Source organism: Carettochelys insculpta, chromosome 3, assembly GCF_033958435.1.
Source record: "Carettochelys insculpta isolate YL-2023 chromosome 3, ASM3395843v1, whole genome shotgun sequence".
Taxonomy (NCBI): domain Eukaryota; kingdom Metazoa; phylum Chordata; order Testudines; family Carettochelyidae; genus Carettochelys; species Carettochelys insculpta.
The window spans coordinates 37769213-37796988 of NC_134139.1; positions in this window are offsets into that span (position 1 = coordinate 37769213).

A 27776-nucleotide genomic window follows, 5' to 3' on the forward strand; every position below is an offset into this window, starting at 1 on the left:
CTGTAAAGAACAGGCCTGTCCTTCATGCATGGGCTAGAAGAATTATTGGACTCTCATAGTGGTTTAAATCAGGAGTCACTCCAGTTAATCTAGTCACACATCTGTAAAACTGTTGTAAGGTCTTTTTCTGCCACTGGCTCCTATCATTCTGGGACAATATGAAAAGTGTCAGACTATCAGTGTGCTACCACTGGAGCTACACTGTTACTAAGCACCACTCTACCATTCATGAGTGGTAGAAATGCTGGATAGGTTGACCCAATTAATTTTGTTACATGGTTAGAAATTTTCAAGTGTCATTAATTGTCATGTTACAGAAGAGGACACTTTTTATCATTAAAAAGAAAGAATAGGTAATGAAATAATTTTGTTAAACAAAGAATAATAATAATAATTAATAATTTGCTTTCTAATGATCTCTCTAAAAGTGAGAAACCTCCATTAGCTTATTGGCACCTGGAAATAACTAGAAAACCTTCTGTTTCTTATTGGTCTCCAGCAAGTTGAGAAACCTTCACTGATGTCTGACTGTCTAGTTATGACTCATGCCATGCCTTTAGGAGATATCCAGAAATGTCTGACCTTCATTATATTGAATAAGGATATAAAGATTCATAACATAAACTGCTGCTTTCTTGTAGCTAAGACTCTAATTAGGTCAAGATGGTGTCTTGTGTAAGGACTGATTCATTTCTATACTATTTACCCAGAAAGTGGACAGTAAAATTGTAGGATTATAAAACACATGGTTGTAACGACTCATTTATCTATGAAAAGTCAACTTGTCCCAAAGAGTAAGTACTGAGTGGTACTGCTGTGTTGCTTATCCAACTTCCATTTTACAATAGCAAGTCACAAATGGAGGGTTAACATAATGAATAATCATGTAAGTTAAATACAAAAAGATCTCCTAGGTATATAACAATATAGATTAACACACCGTATTAGACACTGAGTCAAATATCCACATACTTAGTTGCAAGGTTTATTAGTCCCTTTTAACTCAGCCCGAAAAGCTGCAGTAGGAACTGCTAAGTGATTTGTTGCCATTGCTATTGCCTCTGAAAGCCCTGGTGATAGAACCCACCTAGCACCAGCAGATGGCACTGCAACTTTACCTTCAGATGTTGTAGGCCATTCAGCTGCATGACACAAAAGCCTCAGTGTGAAAACTCAATGACAGTGCTATGCCAACTCTGCTCTTTATTTATTGTTGTTTTTAATATGTAGCCTTCAGCAAATTAGTTGGCTCTTATAAATAATAGACATGGAACCACGTAAGAAACTGTGCAGTTAAAATTGGCTACAGAAATCACTTTTCTGGTCATTTGCTTTCTATTTAACCTGCTGCAGAAAAATAAAATCAGGCTGTTTCAAGTAAAAATAAGATAACTGGATGTTGTTAAATTGACATGGGTTGGTTAAATATGGACAGGCAACAAGCAAAACAAGCTAGCAACATAACAAAATATAGAAGTGCAATGGGGGAAAACATGTACAGTGGCTTTTTGTTTGCTAGAAGGCAGTATTTGGAAAAACTTTGTATTTGAGGGTTCGGCTTGTAAAGCACTATGTAAAGAGTGAATAATAATGTGTACTAGAAAGAAAGAGCCATCTGAATGCAGAGTGTTTACATAGTGTGAATTAATTCAATCTGTTTACATTCAAAATACCTAGAGTGGGGGATCGAAGTGTGGATCACGTTACTTGCTCTTCAGTAATAAATTGGTGCAATGTGGCTGCTCCATGCATTCTTAGGCCTAAGAAGGTATAGATAACCTATTCATTCCTGGTTCTGTGCCTACCCAAAGGTACCTATGTCACTTGAAAAAGATTGCCTTTTTGTTGAGATCATTATAGATGAATACAAGCTGAATAATTCAGACCAGGTTATGGACATACACCTCTAGAATTTAAAGTGTCTTAGTGCCTGGCATTTAGTTCATGGCTGTTTCTCTTTTCCTTAAGTCTTTTTCAACCTCTTTCACCCCCAAAAATAATCATCTAGTTGGATTGACCATGTCCTGCCCTGAACCTTGAATCATGATCTAGAGCAAAGTAAATGGAAAAAAAGCTACCTCATAGGTAGTGTCCTGCACCCCTGTCACATATACATACATATCTCATAGAACTGGAAGGAACCTTGAGAGGTCATCAAGTCGAGTCCCCAGCACTCACCGCAGGCCCTATCACCATCCCTGACATATGTGATTCACAAGGTTCAGGGAACGGAGAAGCAACCCTTGGTGCATTGCTACTAAACTCTGTAAGGACCCTGTGCTATGGGGGAGAAAATGCTATCTCAGTAGATGATACGATACTGGTGGGTTGTGAATTACTGTTACTTCCTCTAAGGATCTATAATTTTTATTTTGCCCCTTTTGGGGTGGAGATTGTCTTACTTAGTAAATGACACATTGCTAAGTGGGGAAATAGAGAATAAGGATTTTTTCAAGTTCCTTCTGTTGGAGCTGCATTTCTGAATATGTTTTAGTCCTGGGAAGTCAAGCAATGGACTCACAAACAAATCTAATTCTTTGGTTCTGTTTAATGTCTTATTGTCAGGATAGCTGAGACATGAAATTGCTAAGCATTGTTCAGTTCTCTGCTTTTGCATGGAATTTGTGGGTTGTGTATTTGGGGACAACATTTGGAATTGTGAGATGTAGGGATGAACCCAGTGAGGATCTGGGAGAGAAGGAGAGTATGATGTAGTTGGAGAGAAGGAGTGTAAATATGGGGTTTGTGGAAAGAGCTGGCATGGGGGCAACTGACAATACAACTTTCCTCAGTGCAGGAGGAGGATGGTGTGGAGAAGTGGGAAATCTCTGTATTTTTGCTTGTTCATATAACATGTCTTTGTATGTGTTTGTGCTGGGTTTTGTGCAATGGGGCTAGATCAAAAGGTTTTAAGGAGCCAAGTGGGAGAAATGAAACACTTACTCAGGTAAGAGTCTTGGAGAAAGGAAGGAAAAGCTATAGCGGAAGAAAACATCTCCAGGCAAGCTGAGGGTGGCTTACTCTTCCTAAGCCTAAGTGTAGGATCAAAGGAGGGTACCAAAGATTAGAAGGTCATGGACCTAGAAAAGTGTAGGTGTTGAGTGAGGGGCCTGAGACTGCCCAGAAAGCAGCAGTGAGAGCTGACAGGCTAAGAGACTCTCAAAGACAGCAACTGCAAGCTGGCAATTGGTTTCTCCCAGCCAGAGATGAGCTGACGGGAACTTACCAAAAGCAAACAAGGAAAGATTAAACACCAGGCAAATAGGACTTTTATTCTGTGTGTCTTTGTTCTCTGTGCTTTAGGGGAATGAATAAATAACTGTTTGTTTTGAGGATGTTGGTTTTGAATTGCTTGGATCAGTTTGATGGCCACAGGACCCTTAAGTGAAAGGGTTTATAGATGCTAAATGCCTCTGGGCCTGTGTCCTCAATGCAGTTGGGAATCTGGGGGACTGATGCCCAGAGATTGAGTTTCAGAAAAAACTGGGTCATGTGGTTGTAGCCAAAATGACTAGCTATTTGTTCCCTCTAGGTCAGTGCTTCTAAACCAGGGATGAGTGTACCCTGGGGGTTACACTGAGGTCTTCCAGGGGGTACATCAACTCAGTTAGACATTTGCCTAGTTTTACAACAGGCTACATAAAAACACTAGTAAAGTCAGTACAATCGAAAAGTTCATTCAGACAATGACTTGTTTCTACTGCCTCACAAGCTTTATGTTGAATTGTAAGTACAATATTTCTATTCCAATTCACTTATTTGATAATAAGTGGGTAGAAAGCCAGTTTTCAGTGGCAGTCTTCTGGATACTTCTGCATGTTTTTGTAAGTAAGTAATTTTTAAGCGAGGTGTAAGTTGGTGGTATGCAAAACAAATCTGCCTCCTGAAAAGGGCACAGGAATCTGGAAAGGTTGAACGGCACTTGTTTCAAGACCTCAGATTACTTTAGGACCATGTTTCTCCACTGGTAGTATGCGTACCCTGAGGGTTACGTGAGGAAAATCTGGGAGTACTTTTAATTTTTGTAAAGGGGTACTTTATGAAAAAAGGTTGAGAATCACTGCTCCAGGTGGGCCATTTAGGGACTCTCTGTCTATAAAATGGAGGTCAACAGAGGCACCACATTTTGAGATGAGAGTAGTAGACAAATAGATGGGACTATATTCTCTGAGCGCATCCAAGGTAACACACTAAACACACATTAGTAGTGGTGGTGAAATCCAGGCCATCAAGGAAGGGCAAAACAAAACACATATTTCATTAGTCCCCATAAAACTGTGACTAAGGTGTATTAATCTTTTGTTAATTAGATAAGTCTTATCTTCAAATAGAAAACCATTTCTATTTCAAATTCACTTAGAAATATCCAGAGATATCCATAATCTATTTACTCCACTCAAGTTTTTATGTGTATATATTTTTTTCTGCAAAGTAACCAACTTAAATCCTGATTACAAATAAACAAAATATTGCCCTTCCTCTCTCTCCTTAAATCCCTTATGAAGAGAACCTCCTTTGGTTCCTGCAAACCTTGTCTAGTGAGTCCTGGTGAATCAAACAACATGTGCTTCTACCAGTGTACCATCAACGTGTGCTTATTATTGTTTCTTTCTTATGCTCCTGGGAGAACATAGTATAGGGACAGATGGACAGAGGCCCTTTCCTGCTCCTTGGATGAGCCTTTGATGCTACTTGCTTTCTTCCCAGGGTTCTCCAACTAGTGAGCTAATTACCTCCTTAGCTCATCAGACTTCTTTGAAATGTAAGTACCTCTTCAACCCTTCCAAACGCAATCAAACCATCTAACTCCCTCCTACGCTAATTGCTAATTGTATCCAGCATTTTGGGTGATCTGAGTGATCAGGCTTCTGGCCTCTAAAGGGACAAGTAGCTGCTAACAGCACTTTACCACACTCTAGAATAAACTGGAGTCTCTCTGCGGTGACAATTTATTTGTGTCAGATTGTCTCCACTAAGCTAAAAAGTATATTGAGCTCTTAGTCTCTCCACAAGAGAAGGGCCAGCCTACCACAGCTCTACTGCCACTCAAGCTGCTTTGGCTGTCTTATAGACCTCACCCCAAGGCTGCAGAATTTTGTGGGATTCATCAGCCACCAAAGCTTAGTCCTGGGGCTTGGGACAGTGGTTGGGGCTGTCAGTCAGCAAAGGCTTCGTCCTGGGGTCAGGACTGTGATCGGGCCTCACTAAGTCCACACCCGGGTTCTGGGCAGGGCAACAAACAAACAGCAGTGCAGCGTAAAGTCACTAGGTCCAGGCCCTGGTTCAGGGCAGGGCAAACAAACAACAAACAATTCGTGGTAAGGTCCTTGCAAGGTAGAGGGCCAGCAAGCCCAGGCATGTGCCTATAAGGGCTAGGGGGAAGACTGCCACCCTCAGGTTAGAGGTGGTGGGATGGGGAGGCACAAGCCCACCCACTCCACTGCACACCAGCCCAGGGCCCTATTAGTAGCAGAGCAGTCTGCCTCTGGTGTCAGCAGGGATCCACAGCGCACCAGCCTGACCCAGCTATCCCCGGCCACTTCCAAAATTCCCCCTCAGATCACACCTTGCTGGGTAGCCGGCCAACTTCTCCCAGGTTTGGGTAGAATAGGGTCTCTGTCCCAGCTGGTAGTGCCTCCTCTGTGAGGTCTAGCTGTGGACCCAGCAGTCTGGGGTTGTCTACAGCTTCTTGAAGGGCAGGATCAACCACCCAGCCTGAGAGCTCAGGATCAGCATCTGGCTCCTCTGGCATCTGGTTCCCAGCTGAGCTTCTGGCTGGGGCTTTTATACAGGTAGTTGTGCCCCCTGGCTTCGGATCAAGTGAGGGAGCAGGGCTAAGGGAGAGATTCTTCCCCATTTTTCACAGTGACTGGCCACCCCTGCTCACTACAAAGCCCTTCCAACTGTAGACTAATCTGTTCTAACAACCTACCTTTATATGCACTGCTGAAGAACTTACCCATTCTCCTAAGCTCCTAAGAAATGCTAAGTCCAGGTCCTCAAAGCTATTTAGGCACCTACGTCCCATTGATATCAACAGACATTAAGTATCTAAACACCTTTGAGTATTTGGGCCTAGTTTCTCCTCCAAAAACCTGCATTCTTTGTCCCTCTTGATCACTTTCCGGCCCCTTTTTGCTAGCTCAGGGGTCAGCAACCTGCAGCTCTGGAGCCGCATGCGGCTCTTTAAGGAGCCACTTGTGGCTCTAAGCACTGGTGCCGCTAAGTCCATTTGCAGCTCCAAAGGCTGCCACCACTTACGGTTTTTTTTTGGTTGTTGTTGTTTAAGCAGTGGCAGCCTCTGGAGGCACTGAGCAGTCAGCTGTGATGGGGGGACAGGAGGGGGGAGCCAGCAGGGCAGGGAGCTGCCAGCACGGTCCACATGTGGGGAGTCAGCCTGCAGGAGAGCTGGGGGGACAGGCGGCTGATCCTGACTTGCCAGAGCTACGCAGCAATGCTGAGGCGGCTGCAGCAGGGAGCAGCAGCAGTGAGTAGAGCTCATCGACTGAGGCAGGTAAATCCTGGGAATGGGGATGTGGGTTTGGGACTGAGAGGGGTTAAACAAGAGGATGAGGGGGTGGGTTTGAGGTTGAAGAGGTTAAACCTGGGGATGGGGAGCAGGTTTGAGGCTGACGGGTTACACCTGGAGCGGGGGGTTGGGACTGAAAGGGGTTAAACCTGAGGATGGAGGTGTGGATTTGGGGCTGAAAGGGGTTAAACCTGGGGATATGGGGGCAGGTTTGGGGCTGAGGGGGTTAAACTGGGGGTGGGTTTAGGGGTTGGGGCAGGTAAAGCCTGGGGATATGGGTAACAACTTTCTAACTGGTAGAAATCATTGTGTTGGCGCTGTTCTTTAAACGGGGTGACAAAAAGTACGGTTTGACGTTACTTATTAAGGACTGTCTCATATTCACATGCATTGCGGCTCTTGAAAGATTGATTCTCTAACTGACTCTGAAAAAATGTCTGTTCTCACTATTTCGGTTGCAGACCCTCGTACTAGCTCTGCCATGCTAAAGCACAGTGCACATAGGCTCATAGCTAGGACACTGAATGCATACAGGAAATGGGCCTATGAAAGAGCAAGATACTCTTTTTTGCATAATGAGCCTCTCGCTGATAATTCCTGGGTGGTCTGCAGAGCCTTTCTCAATCCTCACTCCATTCTAATGGGTAAAGAGACTAACATCAAGATTTTTAAAGGTATTTAGATGTCGTTGCACTCAGTGGTGCAATGCCTAATTGATTTTTTCATCTTCCAAAAGGATTTAGGCACTTAGGACCCAAAATGCCATTGAAATTCAGTAGAATGTTGCCTAAGTATCTCAAACATTTTGGAAAATGAGTTGGGCGCTGTAACACTCAGTACAGCACTGCCTACAGATCTAGTGGACATCAAATTAGACATTTGTAGCTGGTTTCGTTTTTAACGGTAATACTTCAAATGCATCCATACTGTCTGATCCATCTGGTTTGAGCATCACTAGAGGTTGCAGAAAGTTGAAAGACTGAATACCTTCACTTAAAACTTCAGTATTGCATAACGATAACTATATTACATAGAAATCAGGTAGCACTAGCTTACAGTTCAATTGAAAATTTACTCCTAAGTGAAATAAACATAGCAACTGATGACTGGGGGGGAGCAGGGGAAAAAAACCCAACTCCTTAAGCACATATTGAATGTCATTCTTTTTCTTTCTTACTGGGGATGGGCTTTGCTTGATTCCAGTCAATATATTGGTGAGCCTGCAAACAGAAATTTTTTTGGCATACTTGAGCTTCTTAGCAAGTATAACCCACTTTTATCAGGCCATGTTAAGCATGCTTTTGAATCACAAGAGAGAGGAAAATTCAAGCCCATTATCTGTCTACCAGAATACAAAATGAGTTTATTGCGCTGTGTGGAACATTTGTGCAAACTACGGTTCTTGAAGAGTTACAATATGTAAAATACTTTTCAATTATTATTAATGTGATGCCAGCTTGTTGTCATGAAGAACAGATGAACTCCTTTGTTAGATATCCTAAAATTGCTGAAAGGTTAAAGGTTTTAATTGAAAAATGAATTGTTCTGGTCAATAATTTAATGAAAAAAAAAAGAAAGAAAAGAAACCATCTCTTGTGCATTAGAAATTCTGGAAGGCTTCAAATTGAATTTTCAAGTCTGCATTGATCAACCCTATGACAATGGATCCAATATGGCTGGGAAGTACAACAGAGTACAAGCAGTCCATCTTGAGCAAAATCAAAGCTATATTTGGTGGTGTTGATTGTGCTGAATCATGCAAGGAGCAATCACATATTTTGGAGCAATCCAGCAATTGTACAACCTTTTCAGTATCAGTCCTTGAAAGTGAGAAATTCTAAAGCATCATCTTCCTGTTTCCCTTTATGGCACATTGACAAGGAGATGGTTAGCATGAATTGATGGCATTAAACCAGTTGCACGGCATTTGGACTTTGTGAGGAAAGTTTTAAGTGATCTTGAATCTCTTATTCTTGCAGCACAGGCTCACACTTAGCTGAAGTCAATTCTGAAGCAGACATCCAAATGTGAATGAATTTTCATGTTGTCCATGTGGGTGAAGCTGCTAAAAATGATCCAGAAAAGTAATCTTGCAATTGAAGCATGCAATGCTGCATTAGATGTTGAAAGGAATAACATGGAACAACTTCTTAAAGTATTCAAAAAAGTCATGATCAATGGGATTCAATGCTTCCTGAGTCCAAGTCTGTAGCACAGGGGATTGACATTTCATTTGAGTTTTCCACCAAGCGCAGTCTAACATCTCAATCTGAGGCTAGAAAGTCAATTTTTTTTTTTTTTATTATTGGCTCTTCCAATTCTGGTCTTCAACATCGATTTGAGTAACTGCAACAAATCTGTGCCCCTTTGGGATTCCTTTGGCAGGTCAGTGAACTAAGTGATGAAGGTTTGTGTAGAGCCACTGAACAGTTTCAACAAAGGTATAACAACGAAATTTCATGAGATCTCTGTGACGAGATGGTCTTCCTGAAACATATACGTTCCACCAACTTTAAACTGGACTGCAAGACAAAAGAACTGGTTCAAGTAATATTTGATCTCAGCCCATCAACTGTATTTCCTAATATCACAACTGCATTATGTATTTTTGGCAGTGTTCCTGCATCAGTGCTTCAGGTGAATGCACATTCAACATGTTAAAAGATGTATTGTTATTCTACAATGGGACAAGAGTGTTTAAATGGGCTTGCAATGCTTAACAGTAAGTGATGTTACACACAAATCAGATTTGTCTTCCATTTCGAAAGAGTTTTCACACAAAAAAGCCAGAAAAACATTCCTAAAATGAAGATTTTGGCTTGCAGTGGAAATTCACAATTAAAGTTGCATTTTTAATGTATATGCTTTTGGTATAACGGCTTAATTCTCAATAAATAAATGTCTCAAATGTTCATTTTCATATATTATTTTTGGTTTTAGTAAGACCCTGTGGATGAGAAGTTAGATACTTTGAAGGCCTGGAGTTGGGAGTGCGCTGGGACTCCTAATCTCTAAATTTCTTTCATTCTCTGAGGGGCCTAATGACAGGTACTTCTGAAACCTCAGGCTGTATTATCTTGTTTGCAATGCATTGCATTATGTCATAGCAGGTAACAGAAACTCTGCAATGTAAGGTACTGCAGTATAATCTGCTGATGACACTCAAGGTACATGCTTGTGATTTTTCAGCACCTGAGAGCAGAATTACTCAGTTAATAGCTCTGCTCTACATTGGCCATTTTCATACTAGCGCTCTAAAATGAAAAAGCCTGAGGGCAGTCTACATCACAATTAGACACCAGCCTCTGGCCCATGCCAACTTACTGGGGCTCGTGGGGCTTGGGCTGCATGGCTGTTTAACTCATGTAGTCTTCTGTACCCTGGATGGACCCCAGACTCTAGGACCTGGTCACGTTGGAAAGTCCCATAGCCTGGGCTGCAGTCCAAGCCCAGAATCTACCTTGAAACTCATCTCCACAACCTGATCCCTGATCTCATGTCAGCTAGCATGAGGCAGCTCGAAGTTTTTAAAGGCAGTGTACCAATTTCCAAAGTCACGTCTCACTGAGAGAGGAGACACCAAAGCAACAGAGTTAAACTAGGGCTATATTTGGGCCATCATATTACTGGAATATCTCTGATTGCTGTAATTCCAGTCAGATTTATCTCTCTAGGCTCCCCAAGGACCTTATTAAGCGTATTTGTTTGAAAGATCATATCAGAAAACTTGACTTAAAGAGAGCTGTATCTACCATTAGAGTATGACATTAGCAGCCAGGACTCTTGGGTTCAACTGGATCTCTGGTTCTTGAGCAAGTCAGTTAAATGATTTCTCTCTGCCTCAGAGCACTCAGCTCATCTTACTCAGCCGTACAACGGGGACACTAATACTTCCCTACAGAACTGGTTGCTATGAGGCATAACAGTGCTGTCTGTGATGTGGAAACCAGACTGCCCATTTCTTGCTAAGGTCAGGCCACCAGCACAATAACTGAGGGTAGTTTAAGCGCAGCTATCTGCAGTGGAGGGGTAAGTTGTGGTAACCCCTGAATACTCTGGTCTCCTCTTCTTCCAAAAAGGGACTTAAAACTAGACTCACAAATTGGATTCCAAATCTGTATCACCAAATCCAGCATTTAAAGTGATTGAAGGCTGTGTCCTTTAATTGATATGAGTCTAGTTTTTTCAAAAGTTCCTGCAGACTAAACCCATCTCTTTTATATCTCCCATTAGCCACAGTGGGGAAATCCCTTGATAAATATTAAGCCAAGTGATCTGCTTGTTTACAAAGCAATAGTCATATCTTTGTTAAAGTCAGAAGCTGAAGAATCTAGTTGTTACCAAATTAACAAGAAGCACTCCTTCTTCTTTTACAGTAAACTACTCCACATCCTCTTAACATTATACTATATAATTAGCTTCTGTATTCACAATTTCCCATCTGTACACCCATGGCAAATATGGCTGCCTCAGCTTCTGACTGGAGTGTGGCTGATTTTGTGAGCACATGAAAGGTGAGTTCTGAGAACAGCCACTAATGTGGGCAGAGTGATTTGCATAACAGCTATTCAGTGTTTGAGACACATCCGCAGACAGTTGTTGAAACTCTTCCAATCTGCCCAAGAATCCTTAATAGCTACTTACAGTATAAGGATTTGCATATTGTTATTACTGAGAATTTACTGTACAATAACTGCAAATAAGACCTCTGCCCATGAGAATCCAAAGAACTGTAAAATGAGAAATAAATATAAAGGTATGGATCAGTACCTGTGTAGTGTCCTAGTGCTCTGATTGGCTGAGACCATTCAATGTCAGGTTTACACTATGTAACAGTCCAAGCAGAGTCTTTTATAGTGCTCCAGCTAGACATAAATAGATACCCCCATGCAGAGGTACACAAACACAATTGTGATTTGATTGTTCCAGGCCAGAGTCTGGGATTCAGCCAAACCAAGTACTGCACAGGTCTGAGGGAGGGATGCAAACATAGCAGAAAGCTCACTTTTGTTCATTCCTCATCCTTGAGCTGCTCTATCCAGGGCCAGCCTCATGGTGTAAGCTGGAGCAGCCCAAGGGCTGCTCTGACATAGGCATTAGTACGCATCAGCAGCCAATGAATAGGATTACATGTTAGGATTAGCAGAGTGCAGAAAAAAACCAACCTTTCCTCCTTTGCTGTGGGTTTATTTCGTATGCTGGCAGCAGGGGATAGTGGTACTGCATAAACTGCAATGTTCTGGGGCGAGCTACTGCAGCTCTATGGCCATCTCTTGTCCAAGGTGTGGTACAGAACAGCCTGCACCACACCAAACAATTTGTAATGGAAGGTGAATGTCCAGATTTTCTGTAAGTAGCAATAGTGGATTTGTGGGGCAGGTAGGCTGGCATTTGTCAGTTCAGACCCCACCCACCCATGTAAACGCATGACTAAGCATGCATCTCGGGGCTGAGAAAACAGGTGGAAGGACAGGAGAGAAGTGAGGCAGCACGTGTGGAGGTGAGAGACACAGTGTGAAGAAGAGGGATGAGAATGGGAGCTACAGCCTACTGACCGAGCTCTGCAGCAGTGGTTCCCAACCACGGCAGTAACACGGCACACTTTGATGAGACAAACAATTCATGGCACACCCAATTTCTTCAGCAGAATTGATTGCTCATAAACATCCCATTTACCTGCATTTGCTATGGTTACAGTCTTTAAATCAGGGATCAAATGGGATGTTGAGTGATCGAGCAACCACTGAAAGTGCTTTTAGTGGTTACCTGATTAGTCGTGGGGGAAGGGAGGAGATGGCTCCTGTGAACAAGTGCCCCTTGCTGCCAGCCTGTTGGATCTGGGATGTGGCATTTAAACTGCATCCCAGTTTCTACAGGAGCCTGCCCTCCGTCCCTGCTGTGGCCACAGCAGGGACGGATCATGGGCTGGGAAGCAGCATTTCAGCTGCCCTTTGGCACAAATGGGCTCCTGTGTGGTCGGCATTTCCACTCCGTGGCTCTGCAAAGAACCACCATGAGGGGAAATTAACAAAGCCTGCACCCCCTGGGACTCAGGTAGCCTTGCTGCTTGAGCCCCAGCTGGTGTGGGATTGTCAATTACTCATCATCTCCACTTTCCCCCAGTGCCCACATGGTGGCTCTTTGCAGAGCCCTGGGGAGGGGAAATTGATGCAATTTCACAGCACAATTGGGTAGTTCTCATGGCACGCCAGCATGTCACAGCATGCCAGTTGAAAACGAATGCTCTACAGCAGAGGTTGAGCAGACAGTAAAACCTCAGATTCTCAAAGATATAATGGGAATTAGGCTCCTAAATAGCTTTAAGTATCACCAGGGGAAGTGAGCAGAGCCATGCAGAGGGAGAGAGAAGAGAAGATACAAATATGATGTGCTAAATCAGATAAAAATAGCTAGGCTATACACAAGAATAGAATGGAGAGCTGGTGACAACAGGAAAAGGAATGTGGCACAATGTAATCATCTGCAGATCTCTTTCTACCCTCTTCCCCATTCGCAGACTTCATTTTAGGTCCTTCAATCGAGTCTCCACAGTTCATTTTCCTACTGGCATTTTTTTCCTTCTTCTTTTCTCCCTGACAAACAGGCCAGCTGATGAAGGAGTCAGGGAAGGAGCTTCTGAAGGGCCAGAGAGAAGAAGAATGAGAGTCCCAGTGAAAAGCGCATTCAGTGACAGCATTTAGTTTACTGCAGGTGCTAGGCAAAACAAATAACAAAAATAGCAAAACAGATGCATCGGGCTGGTAGGGCAGCAGAACTACACTGAGTTATTTTAATGATCTCTTTATATAACATCCTGGAAAAGGAAATGAAAAAAATAGATCAGGCTGTCCCTACAGGTGCAGTATATAGATCTCTCCGGGACGACAAATCAAGTATTTATCTGGTATGTCTTATGGGCATGATTTAAAGCTCACTGAGTTCACAGAAAGACTCTGACTTCAGAGGATCTGATGAGCTGGATCCTGATCCCATTTTGAAACCAATGGGAATTTTGACACTGAGTTCAATGGGAACATGACGAAGATTGTGAACTTAGTCCAAAAGCAAGAAAAAACATTAATTCATATAAAATGTATGTATTGTATTATATATATGCTAGCATTGGCTCTATGATAAATGATACCATATACCTGTGTTCCTGACCCATATGCTTACTTACCTGTGTATTTTAAATATATATCTTTACCTGTATTAATTCTTATTAAACAAAAATGAACAATTAAACAAAAAGAACACTTTTTAAATGATTGTACAGCTCAAGGGTGAAATTTTCAAAAAGCATTTTAAATTCCAGTCATTTAATGATTTTTGAAAAATTTTACCCTGAGAACTAGGGCTGCCAAGCAATTAAAAATGAATTGCAATTAATCACACAATTAATTGTTTTGCACACAGTAATAGAACACCATTTATTTAAACATTTTGTATGGTTTCTACATTTTAAAAATCTTTAGTGTATCTTAAGCACATTTAGTTGCAACACTTTATGCAAAGAGTATAGTGCAGCTCTTGTATTTATATCTGATTATTTATATTTGTGCAGTAAATACAATAGAAGTGGTATGTTTCAGTTCACTTCATACAAGTACTGTAATGCAATCTCTTTATGATGGAAGATGAATGTAGAATTGTGTAAAACTCATTCAAAAATGAAACAACATAAACCTTTCAAGCCTACAAGACCACTCAGTCCTACTTTTTGTTCAGCCAGTCACTCAGACAAACAAGTTTGCTTCCATTTTCAGATTATGCTTCCCACTTGTCACTTACAATGTCACCTGAAAGGGAGAATAGGCATAGCCAGCATCTTGAAATATTTGTGTGCCAGACGTGCTAAAGAGTTATATGCCCTAAAGATGTGTATGTCCCTTTATATTCAACCACCATTCCAGCAGCTATGGGCCCAGGCTGATGACGGGTTATGGCTTGGGGCCTGTAGTTTCCACATTGGAGTGTTGTTCTTTTATGATTTCTGCAAGCATGCACCACACCTTGGACATCTCAGATTCTGGAAGGTCCTTCAGATTCTTAAATTTGGTGAGAGTGCTGTAGCTATCTTTAGATATCTCACACTGGTACTTTCTTTGCATTTTGTCAAATCTGCAGTGGAAGTGTTCGTAAACAACAAGTTTTGGGTCATCATCCATCCAAGACTTCTATAACATGAATTTTATGGCAGAATGCTGGTAAAATAGAGCAGGAGGCAAACTATTCTCCCTCAAGAAGTGCAAACAAACACACTCAGCATAGAAACAAGTCTTCTGGAATGCTAGCAGAAGCGTAAAGGAGCATATGTATCTCTCATGCATCAGTCATGTAAATGTCTGGTTTTGATGAATATAATAGTAACATGCAAGTGAAATGCACAATGTAATTTTCAGGTGACATTCTAAATAAAAAGCAATTAGCTAAACAAGAAACAGGACTGAGTGGACTCATCAGATCTAAAGTTTTACAATGTTTTGTTTTGAGTTAAATTATGCCACAAAAATACATTTCTAAGTTGCACTTCCATGATAAAAAGATTGGACTACAATACTTATATGAGGTAACTTGAAAAATATTTTCCAGTGCAAATATTATAATAAGAGTAATAACACAAAATGAACAAAGTACACTTACATTATGTGTTATAATCCAAATAAGCATCTTTGAAAAAGTAGAAAAATATCCAAAATATTTAATAAAATTATATTATTTTATTGTTTAATGGCATGATTAAAACTGCATTGCATCATGTTTAATTTTTAAAATTATAATTAATTTTGAGTTAATTGCATTAGTTAATGACAATTAATTAACAGTCCTAAGAACATAAATTTTTAGCCTATGTAGTTATACATTTCTAGTGGGAAAAATTCATTTTATCTTTCCTTCCTTAGTCTGGCTTACAGTTTTGGATTCAATAGCTAGAGCTGGTAGGCAAGTTTCTAAATACATGGATTATTCCACCAGACTATGCTTATTCAAGTGAATCTAAACTTCTCACAGGAAAAGATCAGTTTCATTGAACTGCCCATTTTGAAAACCAAAAATAGTTTAAAATTGTCAAAATGTCAAAATAGAAAAGTTTAGTTTTTCTCAGTGAAATGACTTTTTGTTTGCAATTTTAATTTATCAATAACATGCTTAAAATTGAAATAAACTGAAATAAAATATTTTGAAATTATCAAAATGACTTTAAAATTGACCAGATGTTTTTTTTTTAGGAGGGAGAGGAGATTGGGGGTTTCGTGTTTGTTTTCGAATTTGCAATTTTAGTCCAGCTTCAGGATGGAGGAAACTTTTGGAACCTCAAAAATTTCAGAAGCTGTGCAAATAATTTTTTGCCCATCAACCCTGATTTTTCCCTGAGTCATACTTATCATCGGACTTAGTATTCTTTAATTCCTGTTGCATAGAAATATTAAGGCAGTGCTAGGGTGACTTTAGCATAGGAATGAGCTGAGCCTACATATTCTGTGTAAGAATAATATTAGTAGGTTTGTACAAATATTGATTAATTGACGTTTCAGGAGAGAAGCTAAATCAGAAAAAAGAAATGTGTGTACTTAGGAGGTACATTTAGTGCCATCAGAGAGAAACTGAAGAGAGCGGCTATGGTAAGCACCTGCAACCCATGCAATCACAGAGGTCCCTGAGTCAGCAAGGGGACCCCATGAAACCAGATCCAGCCCCTTCTGTTTGGCCCACTGGCCTCAGCTGCTCCATCCTGCTCCTTCTGGGGAATCTTGTGTAAGAACAGCCCTACAACCCATTGTCAGTTCTGCCTCATACGCCATGTAACTCAGGCACCTGTGCTCCCTTGATCAGTCCTGGCTGCAGTGTTCTCCCCTTTGAGGTCCCCCTGCCCCTACCTCCCTGCTCAGACAAAATTGTAGCTATGAGGGGAAGGGGTCACCTGGTAACTAAGCAGCACAAGGGCCAGAGCTGCCAGGAAACTGAGGTCACCTGGCACCTGGTAACAGAGCACCTCACAGCAGAACCTCCCTTGGGGAGCTCACTACCAGCAGCCCACATGCAAGGCCCTCACTGGTGGCTCTGCTCCCTGTGCTCCAGTGCCAGGAAGCCCTTTTCCCTTCCCTGCAGAGCATCCACTGAGCCTGCAGGTCCCAGTGCTGAGCTTGGGCAGAAGGAGGGTGGGGGTGCACTCATAGGTACATTAGCCCAGGGTGCTGCAGTCCAGGACTGGGCAGAGAGAAGCCTGGGACAAAGACACAGAGTAGGCACTTTTTCCTTTCAGTTAATTACTTTGTTACCAGTCCCATGGTAGTCTTGCCACTGCTGCAGGAGCTGGTGGGAACCCACAGCGGACCCAGAAATGAAGACTGGACAGCAGAGCTCCAGCTTTCAGCAGGATCTGAGCACAGCCAGGGAAGTCAGGAAGAGAAAGGGCTTTGGGAGGAATTACTTCTACTTCTCTAGATTTTTCCCATCTCCTGCACTGTCCCCATATTCTTCCACATCTGAGGCAGATCTCTCAAGTCAGTCTAGTGTCTTGGCAAGAGGACTACCCTTTCTTTTATGAATACTCTTGTTAAGTCTCTGCAATGGTATGATAATGACTTTTAACTTTGTTCAGCACCATAAAAATGTGTTTTTTTCCAGGTGGGACATAGGACCTGCTGAATCTGCTGAAAGATGGACACTACTAGTGAGTTTAAAAGAGCCATGATTCTAATAGTGATTTTTTTTAGAATCAAGCGATTAAACCACATCTATTAGTAACAGAGCCTCCTTTGCTCTGCTCATCTGCTAGCTTTAAAAAACAGAATGGCAAGAATGAAAACAAGAAGCCCATTTCATTGTGGCCACATCTACGGGTGCATCTACTCTTCATTCCTCTTTTGAAAGAGGAATGCAGATGAGGTAAATCAAAAATACAAATGATATATAAATTTGCATACTTGACACCTCATTTGCATATTGTAATTTCAAAAGAGCTTCTTTTGAAAGAAGAAAGTCAGTGTAGATGCTGCTTTTTTTGAAATTAAACCCCATCTTCGAAAGAATCCTTCTTCTCATTAAATAAAGGGAAGAAGGATTCTTCCCAAGATGGGTTTACTTTCAAAAGAGCAGCATCTACACTGGCTTTCTTCTTTCTAAAGAAGCTCTTTTGAAATTTAAATATGCAAATGATGCAGGTGCCAGATATGCAAATGTATACCTCATTTGCATACCTCTTTAGAAAGAGGAATGCAAGTGTAGATGCACCCTACATGGGCAGCCTCTATCGACAGAGGTCGCTGTCAATAGAGAAACCTCAGCGGTTTCTCTGTTGACAGATCACATCTACACACAAAAGCGGATAGAAAGAGCAATCCATTCTGTTGACAGCAAGCAGCCAGACTGCGCTGCCCTCTCTCAACAGAATGGCTAACTAGGGCTGGTTCTACATGGCACTCTGTCCAATGCTGCTGCTGGCAGAGCTATGCAAAATGAGCTTTTCAGGACTGTAAATGGCATGCTATTTGCATACTCCCAAAGCTCATTACCATAGCCACATGAGCATTCAGCACTGGCAGAAGAGGGTACTGGCACTGCAGAGGAGTTTGAGGCATAAGGGACTGCCAGCAGAGGAGACGTTTAGCTGGCAAAGGCACATCCACGTGGTCTCTGCAACACCAGCACCCCCTTTTGCCAGCACCGAACTCTTGCAGGGCTATGGTAATGAGTTTTGGAAGTATGCAAATAGTACGTCATTTGCAATCCCCAGAAGCCCATTTTACATAGATCTGCTGGCAGTGGTACTGGGTGGAGCGCCATGTAGACATAGTCTAGAAGCTCCATAAACAGGGCTGCCCAGGGGACTGGAAGGCCCCTCTGTCAACAAAAGGGTCTACATGGGCACTGCGTTGACAAAACACTATCAACAGAGGTGTTATACCTGATCGGGGAGAGGTATAGTACTACCAGCTGAACAGCTGAGCTTTGTTGACAATCTCTTGTCAGAGCGCTTTAACCGTGTAGACGCTCAGTGAATTTTGTTGACAGAAGTCCAGTTTTGTCAACAGAAGCTGCTCGTGTAGCTGCGGCCTATGAGTTTATACGCAGGGACTTCCAGCCAAACTTTTCTCTCTAGCTGTAATATGGACTATTTGTGTAAAAAAGGAAATAGAGGTTTATTAGCAAGCCTGGAAAAGCTGCCTATGCCTACTCTTGAATGCTGAACAGATTAATCAAAAGTTCTTGCCTTAGCACGGTGGGGAGAACGGGGGCAGAGAGTGTGCAGATATAAACAAAGCATGCAATGGATATGCGTGTCTGTTTAGGTACATGCAATATTAAGGACAATATTTTATATATATATTATGTTATTTTATAATATAATTATAGTTATTATCGTAATATTTTATAATATATTTTTGGCTTGTGAACACTAGTTAGGACTAAATTGACCCCTTTCTCCCACTCCATCTTCTTGGAAGGAGTTTCCTGTTTTTCTCATTTGACTCTTTCCATCATCATTGTTATCAGCTTCAGCCCTATGAGCCCTAGTCATGGCTCAAAAATCCACACAGAACAAACCACCAGCTCCTGCCCGAAAGAGTTACTATGTAAGGATGTAAACATTATTGGGGCAATACCAACATATCCATAGTGACATAGCTACACCAGCATAACCCTGTAGTGGAGACACAGCCTACTCTAATGAAGGGGGTTTTCAGATTGATGTCAGAACATCACATTCCCAAATGAGAGTTAAGGGGACAGTCTCCCATTGATCTAGCTGGAGGTTTAGTCAGTATGGCTGCAGAATTAATGCGTGTAAGAGATGGACAGTTCTGACCAGGGCCCTAAATATAAAACAACAGACAACTGCTGGGTACTGACAGACTAACAGGAGAATACAAGGGAACAGAGGCAATATTTGTCATCGTGGTATGTAATAATCCAAGCACACAAGCAGCCTAATGCTTGTGAATTTTTGGTAGGCCTCTAGGCAAAGGAGAGTTAGAAAGAGGGTCTGTAAGCTGAGACTGGAACAGGGGTGAAAAGGTTCTGTTGTTTCATTCTTTGTGTATTGTTGATCCTAGCCAGAACTGGGATTTGCCACCCACAGATCTGTGCAGTGTAAGGGAGAGTGAAAGGTGAATCAGGTGTGAAATAAATAGGCCCTAACTCTATAGACAGTTCATGAGTTTACTCCCCCACTGAAGTGGGGAATAGAAGTATATGGTGGGAATTCTGGGGTGTGCATTTTCTTATGGATCGATACATCACTCCGGAGCTCAGTTTCCACAGCATTTTTTGAATAAATCCCTGGATATTATAGTACATTGGCAGCTGCTGGTTGTAGAGGTGCTGATTCCAATGTTTATTTTCCTATCTCTTAGAAGACAGGTCACGTTGGGCTATCAAGTGAACTAGCTGTCTCCTGCAAAATCCACCTAAGGTTCCCTTCCTTGCAGGTGCATTTGGTTCCATCTGCCAGGAGACTCTGCCAGGGAAGCTCTGTACTGTAGCTGGCAAAGGCTGTGGCAGCCGGTGCCCAAGGAAGGGAAATGTGAGCCTTTCGCCCTGATGATCTGAGTTCGTCAGCTACTGCTGAGGAGAATGTCTCACCTAACTCACAGGTGGGAAATGGACTGGGCAGGGTGCAGTTACCCTCTGAGCTCATGCCCCTGGGGCGGTGGGACTTTGATTTATTAGGAAATGCTTGGTGGGGGTGGAGGTGTTAAAGCAATGCTGCAAATAAATGAGGTCGTTTTTCAAGTCCTAGCTCTGGGAGCTGCAGTGGGGTTGAGTTACACCAGGCTGTGTGTAATGGATATTAGCTGCAAACTCCTTGAAGAAGGAACCTCCTTGCCCGGTCATACCTGTTTTACTCTGAATAGAAACAAATGAAAGTCCCCCACCCTCCCCCTTATCCTGTTGTTGGTAAGACGGCAGCAGAGCCTCTTTGTTCTTCCTGAAGTCCTGTTACCGGAGAAGGCAGCTAGTTCTCCAACCCTGATCTAACGTGACCTGATCCTTCTGGGAAAGAAGCTTTCCATGTGCCGCTGGCAGCCAGTGCTAGGCCAAACGCAACGAGAGACAAAGAGCACCCAGGAGTTGAGCTGCAGCCAAGCCCTCTCATCTGGCAGGACCACAGAGGAGTCCTGCCTGGAGCAAAGCCTCAGGTCTAGTCCAGCCAGCCTTCCCCCGAGACAGCCAACCTTTCCCACTGCTTTAGAGAGGGAATCTCCCATCCCCCATTTGCCCCCCTCAGATTAAAGCACCTGTCCCGCTGGGGCACTGGTTGGAATCAGCTGCAGGCATGACTTCGCCCTGGACCAGGGCAAGCCAGTCCAAGTGCTTTTCCACAGATGGGCATGAGGTCCCCTTTTCGTTCCCGATGGCCAGGGATGCTGGAATACCTTTCACCGTGGGGGTGCTGGGTGCTATAGAACCAATCTGTAAACCCTGTGTAGAAATTAGGGTTGCACATAAAAAGGACCCCCGCCCCCGAGCCACAATGTACCTGTCTCAGCATCTGCCCACTCACCTTGTGTTAATGAGTTATAGTGTAGACAGTACATAAACACAAGCTGAGTGGGTAGATGCTGAGACAGATACTCTCCGTCTGCGAGGTGTCCTCTTTTTTGAAAGGTCAAATATAGTAACCCTTGTATAAGGGACACCGCTTCAAACCAGGGGATGCTGCAGCACCTGCGCACCCCTAAAGCCAGCTCCTGCGTCCGCAGTACTTCTCCAAAACGGCTGGAGCCAGCCGAAAGTTGCAACCACTGGAGCTTCAGCGCGAGCTGAGGGGGCTTAGGAAAGGGTAACACAGCGCAGCCTGCGGGAGTGATTCCTCTGAGCCCCGAGCTTCAGACCACCCATCTGTGTCCGAGTGCAGAGGGGTGCGGGGTGGGGGGAGGGACTGCCACGGACAAGCGAGACTTGTGCAGACCCCGAGGCTTTTATTTGACGGGGAGAACAGCGTGCAAGAGATTAAATCTCTGCGCCGCCCAAACGCGCTTCCAGCCTGCGCAAAGGGGAGTAGAGCGGGCCCAGACAAATGCGCTGGCTGCTGGGTTTTTTTTTCCCCGGATTGAAATACAGCGCTAGGGCTGGAGGGGAAAGAACCCCACCCCCACCCGGCAGCCCAGAGGGGTCTGTTTATTGCTGACAGGAGGCCGCCTTGCTCCTGGGCGTTTGCAGAGGCGCGCGCCGCGCACCCAAACAAGGCTCGCCTGAGGCAAGTGTTTTGGTTCATTCGCGGCCACCTGTCCAGAGCGACGCTGCGGGTCGCTCCTCTCCCTCCTTCCGGCGCTGCAGAAGGGCAGCCTGAGGGGCGGCGGGTCTGAGATCTGCCGACAAAGCTTCTGGACTCCTTCCGTGCGCGTCTCAACCTAGCACGAGTGTTTTGTCGACTCAGGGGGACCCTAAGGCTTCCTAAGAGCACGGCGAAGAAAACCCCTTCTGCGGGCACTGTAACCCGTGCTTCTCACGTCCTGTTATTCAATGGGGATTTCTCTCTGGGGTTTTGGAGGAGGCTCCTTGATACTGCTCCATTAAATCTTTCCAGCTGAGAGATTAAATGTCTGATTTGCGAGCAGCTGGATTCCTGAAATGGTGCCTTCGCCTTCCTACGCGGACGAGCGGACCGGAGCGAAAACGCTTGGCTTGGGCACAGAAAGCTGCGAATTGACCGAAAAAGGTTCCCGCACTGCAGCCGTCCCACGCCAGGCGTATTCCCCCGCTCTCTGCTCGCGGCTTTAGATCGCCTCCGGCAGTGAAATGCCTCCCTTAGTCTAAATGGCAACTCATTTCCAGCAGCAAAGCAGAAAGGCCATGCGTACTAAGGTATATGGCAGGACTGGGTTAGCTTAAACTACAGAGTATGTCTGCCTGCGGGTCTTAGCGGCCGGCTGCTTTTCCACTCCAAGTAAGATACAGTGGCACGAAGGTAACAGCACGGACATTACGCCTTAGAAGGAGACTGTAACTTGCATCTTGCAAATTTCAGCCGTTCTCGGCTGTCTCTCTCAAGCCCCGGGGCCTGCTGGAGCATTTACTCCGATAAAAAGTCCCACACCCCGCCCCAGGTCTTCCTACTGGGGCTTACTTACTGGGAGCGTTGTCTGATGAGCCAGGTAGGAGCGGTCCGCAAAGAGAAACTCCCCTTGCCTCCCGGGTGCCAGGATTTCAGCAGACCGCCAGGGCACCGCAGCGACCTCCGATTTGCGTCACGGAGTACCGGTACCGTTTGGAGAGAAGAGACAGGATTAGCTAAAACAGAGGCAGAAGCTGCGCCGGGATTTAAACTCCAGTTACCCGGGGACTGCGGCGCTGAAGTACGTAGCAGAGGCCAAGAGAACCGGGCAGTGAAATACACCAATGCTGTAGCAAAGGTTGGGGCTGGGTTAATTAAGACGGAAGCATCCACTAGATGAACATTGCCGGGTGGGGGGCGGTTATTGCCATTGAGTATCTATAATCGAGGAAATAAGAATACGAAGTGATCAAGAACAGGTACAGGAGTATATGGAAATAACCCCAGCTACAGGAACTCAGTGGATTGCCTGCATCCTTTGAGACCGGTAAAAATAGCGTTCCCATCCCAGAACAATCCTTGGAAAAGGGGCTACTTTTGCTGCTTTCCTTTACTAAATTCGGAGTAAGCGCTGGTTGCATTTTTCTGCACATCGCTACCCTGGAGACTACATTGACAGACCTCTGGGGCCTGACTAAACTGATCTCAGCAAGTTTCCAGCCATGGTCAAACAGGTCTGGTCCGCTACAGCAGCCAAATCCCATCTCTAAGCAAAGTGGGGAGGCGGCAGTCTCGATTTGTGTCTGGTTGAGTCACTCAGCTTATCGCTGGGTTATTTTGCATTAAGTCGCGGGGGAGGGGACCCGTTCTCGTCAGGCTTTATTACTGAAAAGGCTTAAAAAGTAAGTTTGGGAGGGGAGTAATTCTACGAACTCTCCCAAATCTTTGCTGTACTTTCTCAAACTTCGCGCCAGTCAAAGGTCATGTCGGTTAAAACACCCGGGAGGTTCTCCGCACAGTCACAACCTTCTGCTGGAACGTGAAAACCGTTTGCTCCAAATGTTTCTCGTAATATTCACTGAACAGCTTATACACCAAGTACCGTGATGTGTGTCCCAGCAGAAGTGATATCCCTGTGTCGTCTCCAGTTCTGTTTTGTTTTGAAAACACATTCACATTCCTCTCTGGCCCCAGTCTTCGACACAACGCTCCTTTCCGGCCAGTGCCACAAGCCAGCTGAGTGGTCTGCATTAGTATGTGCTGCTGTTTACATAGTGGGGCATTTAACAGCTGTTTGCTGCAAAGGCAACCCGAAGATCTCAGGATGAACAGGGGAAATCGCTGGCTGGTGCCTTGTAGCCGCTGGGAGCGCTTAGAAACCGTGCATCGTGCTAAACCGCCCCGTGTTGGTTGCGGAAGGGGATCGAGCTTGGGACCCTGCGTTTGGGTCGCGTTTTGTGTTGACTGTTTTAGCTTCACATTTAGGTTTAAGTCACTGGAATCACGGACCCTCTATCAGCTGTGCACCAGCTCTGCCTCTTTGTAGCCCTACCCAGCTCTGGGGGTTGTAGCTGATTAGCTCACTAGCCTGAGAGCCTGGAAAGGACACGATAGTAGGTCTCTGATCAACCGTCGCATCTCTCCCCATTGAACCTGCCCACTAGGGGCCTGATCCTGCTGACGCTGAACTCCGCAGGGGCTGTGTTTGGGGGGAAGGCTGGAGTCCTAAGGAGCACAATGGGTGCCATGGAAACGGAGCTTTTCGGCGCACGGGAACAACCCTGACCCTGTCCCCAGGTGGATTGTTTCTAACGCGCGCTCGCATTTGCCCTGCGAAGCGGCCCGTGGAGATACGCCGAGTTAATTCCACTATCGCCAGGGAACGCCGACACCATGAACTCACGGCTGTACGTGCCGCAAAGGCCAAAAGAGCAAAAAATCTCTCACAACTCCCGCTCCCCCAGGGGGCGAGTGGGGGGGGCCAGTTTTAAACCCGTCCAAATGATTTAGGAACACAAGGCCCAGGTTGTTCCTAAATCACGTAGGCGCCTCTGACAGCCCGCCCTGGACAGCGACTGCAACAAGTGGGGGGATCTGCACTTTCACTGTTGATTCCGGGACCGGCCGAGGCAGCCTGTGACGGGAGGCAAACGACAGCGAGAAATGGCTTCTGCAGTCCCTCCGCGGGATCTCAGGGCCCGAGCCTCCGGATCCTGCCGAGCAGAGCTCCTAAGCGCATCGGCACACAGCCAAACGGCCCTTTGCCCCGGGCACAGCTGCCCTGACGCTGATGGGGCGAGCTGCTGAGGGGCACACGCGGTGCGCTCTACCAGGGCGCAAACACTGCGCCCGTGGGACCCTCGGACTGGCAACCTGGCGAGACCAGCTGCCCAATGTGCTTTCCGGGGACTTAGCCGCCCCAGCCCCCGGCGTTGTGCTTTCTGTTGCCGCTGGCAGCGCGTACAGGGCGAAGGACAGCCGGCCCACGGGAGGCTTGCTCCAGCTTGAGCCGGGTGCCCGACACTCTGGGGTTCCCACCACCGCGCCGCCTTGTCCTAGGCAGCCAGGTGTGCAGCGCCGAGGCCAGCCTCCCAATCGCTTTCTTCTGCCCGAGAAAACTCCGCTGCATCTCCTACGCGGGGTGTGTGTGAGAGAGAGAGAGAGAGTGGGAGAGGGAGAGATTTTTCACGGCAGGTCTATAAAAAGCAGGTTTGTTTGTACTGGCTGCTGCCGATACGCCTTTCCTGTCGGACTTCGCCGCGCGGTGAGGTTATCAGAAGCACACGTGTGATTTCCATCTTCCCAATGACACACCGCTCTCCTCAGGAGCGTCAACCCACTTACAGGCGCCTACAGCCCCTGGGATCCCCCGACCATACCCCCAGCGCCCGTTTCAAAAGCACACCCACCTCTCCATTTCTCCAAGGCGCACACGCGTCCCAGCCTCGCCTGACAAGGGACTGGAGCAGGACTTCAGGCCGAAGGAGCGGAATGGGGTGCGGGGGCACTAACCCCACATCAAGCCGCTCCCCACGCGGATCAGAGGAGTATTTCTCCCCCGCTAGGGGAGGGGGTCGGGGCGCTACTTCTCTGTGATTCCGGCCTGAGGGCAGCTGGTCCATTAAATGCCTGGATAAGGGCCCGCTCCTGTGGTCAGAAGCTGTCAGGCCGCAGCTCCCGCGGACTACAATGGAAAGCAGAGGGACCCTGGCGCCGCGCCGCGCCGCTTCCCAGCGCGCTCGGACACCAACCCTCCACGCGTGACAGACAAACCCCCGGCGCTCTGCACGGGCACTACCTGCCGAAAGCGCTTCGGTGTGTAAACAGCGCCGGAGATTTCAGACTCGCCCCTTCGGCTGACAAGTCCCGGACTGCCCCTTCCCCTCGCCGGAGACTGTCTGTCCACACGCAGCTCTCGGGCAGAGACTGAGGTTACCCCGCACTATTGTGCTCCTCTAAGGGCGGACACACCTTTCCAGCCAGTTTTCGCAACCCTTTACCCCGTGTGCCTCGCCCAGGCATTTCTCTCCCTTCAGGGCAAGGCCAAAGCGTTTTCACTGTGCTCTTAATATTCCTCACTGCGGCTGCGCTGCTAGCCGGGCTCCTACGCAGGCAAACCCGAGGTGGGCGAGATCTGAAGCTTCACCTGCATCATCCCTCCGCCACAGCACATCTCGGAGCTGGAAGGGACCTCGAGCCCAGGCCCCTGCCCTCTTGGCAGGACCAAGCACCGTCCCTGTTTTTGTGTGTTTGTTTAAATTATTAAACCCATTTGCCGCAGATCCCTGCATGGCCCCCTCAAGGACTGAACTCACAACTCTAGGCTTAGCAGGCCCATGCTGGAACCTGAGCTAGCCCTCTCCCCAAGCCACCCGGTGCACTTTGCCGAGGTATTATTTTCGAGATGAAATGGGACGGCTGTAAAACAGCTTAAGGTACAGCCTGTAATCTCCGCCAGAGACTCTTTGGCAGATGACACTTGGTTCGGTTCCCCACAAAGCTGGCCGTGCCTCCCAGTGCTCCTGGAACGCGGAGGGTGCCAGCTGAAGCCATGGAAACAGATGAGCCTCGTGAATTCCCGTAAAGAACCAGCAAGTTCATCAATCCTTGGTGCATTCCTTCCTGCCACACTAGGCTACTCGGTAGCCGATCCTGGGGTCTATTAGCCCGGCCCCTCTGCTTCTGGCATGAACAACGTGGCAGGCTCAGACTCCCTTCAGGTTCTGCTCGGGATTAGGTGCGTAAAGCTTCGGAAACGCCTTTCGCGAGGAGCTCTGAAACAAGGCTCGCAGGCAAACAGCAAAAAGCGGACAAGAGTCAGCGGGGCAGCCGTGTTAGTTTGTATCTTCAAATCCAGCAAGCAGTCCTGCGGCACCTGAGAGGCTAACAGATCTTTTGGAGCATAAACTTTCCTGGGCAAAGAGCAGGGGTAGCTCATCTGACCGAGCGGCTCTTTGCCCAGGGAAGCTCATGCTCCAAAAGCCCTGTTAGTCTCTAAGGTGCAAGGGCACTGCTTGTGGTAGTAAAAAGGGGGTTCTCCGCAGCGAAAACAATGTGAATCTCTGCGCTGTGTGGGGTATTGTAAAGACACTCTCATTCCAGTGCAAGGAACTCACGTGAGGACGCTGAACACTGGGCTAATTTTTGGTAACCTTTAACTCCCAGGACAAAACCGTATAAGCAATCTTCCCGGGTATGCCTAGTGGGCGCGTACTTACGGCGAGCGCTGTAGAAAGAGCTGGCTTCACCCTGCGTGCCTAGTTACGTGGCTCGTTTCCAGTGGCGAGTACGTAGCCTGTGCTCAGCTGAGCTTAGCTGCAGCATAAGACACAGCTGAAGTAAAAGTTTGTTCTATTATCCGTAAATCCTCCTACCGTTCCCCCGGCTCGCCAGGCAGCAGGGGCAGAGGCTGTGACCACCCTGGGATTCACTGCCCGCTACCCCACAGCGCCGCACGCTGGGGGAGTGCTAACCCAGGCCGGCTCTGCTCTCTCCCCCGGGACAAACCTTTTGCTTTTAGCTGCCCAACGAGGAGACGGTGCTCCCGGCCCACGGGCGCAGCGGCAGGGCTCAGCCCCTGCCCTTTCCCGCAGCCCGGTGGTGGATGGCATTCCTTAGTCCGATGAATTTTCCTTTGGGATCACCGGGTGAAAGAGGGACGGGGCCCGGCCTGGATAAACCGCGCAGGATCGGGACCCTGGTGTTTCTTTCCCAGCGGCCACTTACGCGGTGAGCAGGCGTTTC